General features: G+C 48.2%; 1 pseudogene; it reads right to left on the bottom strand.

Annotated features, from left to right (window-relative positions):
• Window positions 1–661: 661 nt before the first annotated feature.
• Window positions 662–825, bottom strand: LOC114020412 (annotated as a pseudogene).
• Between the last annotated feature and the right edge of the window lie 411 nt (window positions 826–1,236).

The raw sequence follows: 1,236 nt of genomic DNA, 5'->3' as shown, positions 1-1,236 counted from the left end.
GCAGGCAACTCTAGTTAACTAGAGTAAGCGAGGAGGCATTAGAAACAGATTCTGGCAGAGACCTCTGCCCATTGCTCCAGCTGCTTTTATAAGGCTATCTTCATGGCTCCAAGTGGCAGGGGCCAATTGCCCTTTTTCAGGACGGCCAGCTTCCCTCAGGCACACTGCTACTGAGTTTTTGGAGCCACTCCAGACTATGGCATAGTCTTGGCAGGCTGCCCTAAATTTGAAAGCAGACCCAGGGTTACTTTTTTTTTATATATATATACAGTGGAGGCCATTTCAGCCCCTGGAGCAATCCAGAATCTTGAAGATGCAAAGATATCAAAGCTAGCTTTGAACCATGGGCGCTGGAGCGGGGGACAGGGATAAGGGCAAGCAATGGAAGGAGCGGGTGGAGAGGAGCAAGCGGGGGGAAGAGTATGGGGAGGGAGAGGCTGCACAGGAACAGGTCCTCATAGAAAGGGGTAGCATGAGGGTGGGCATTCAGGGGAAAGGGCAGTGCGGGAGTGGAGCCTCAGGGCATCATGGCATAGGGGCGGAGCCACCGTTCAGGCACCTGTGTCCCCTCCCCACTTTTAGAGCACTTCTGCTGCTCTTGCTTTGAGCATCCCCTCCCCCATACATTTCCGCTGGGCTGCACTTCCTGGAACTCAGTATCATTTTTTTCCCGTTCCTGGAAGCACTGCAATACCAGGTAGATGCATGGGGTGAACAGAGCAAGCTCCTATTCCATCCCCCTGTTCCAAAAATCAATTTAATATACAGTCCTCGAATAAAGGACATATCAGATATTAAAATGATAAGATCATATAAGGCAGCAACCTCTTTCATCTCATCAAAATTCAGCTTTTCTTCCTCTGGCATTAGGGGGGCCTGGAGGAAATCAGTCCTGTTCTGCAGGTTTAATTCTTAACACCGGTTTAATTACAGGATAGGGTTGGCCAGAGAGGTTTCTTTAAACAACAGAAATACATACCTTGATTCCCACTGGAGTACTGACTCTTGTTATGCTGGCTAACAGTTACCAGCCACATTTTCTAACCCCCTCTGGACCCAGCTATGCTGGAAACCAAGGCCCCGACCCAAATCAGAAATAAACACAATATTTCCCTTACAAAGGAAAAAAGCCCTTTACCTAGAAGAAGCCTTTTCCTCTTCTGCAACCTGTTTCTCTTCCCTCCTCTTTCTCACTTGAAGAGAATTTAAGGAAAAAAACAGAGCACAGGTTGCCCT

Source organism: Chelonia mydas, chromosome 9 (genome assembly GCF_015237465.2).
Source record: "Chelonia mydas isolate rCheMyd1 chromosome 9, rCheMyd1.pri.v2, whole genome shotgun sequence".
NCBI lineage: Eukaryota > Metazoa > Chordata > Testudines > Cheloniidae > Chelonia > Chelonia mydas.
The sequence above is the reverse complement of the archived record's forward strand: the minus strand, read 5'-3'. Positions and strand labels throughout refer to the sequence as shown.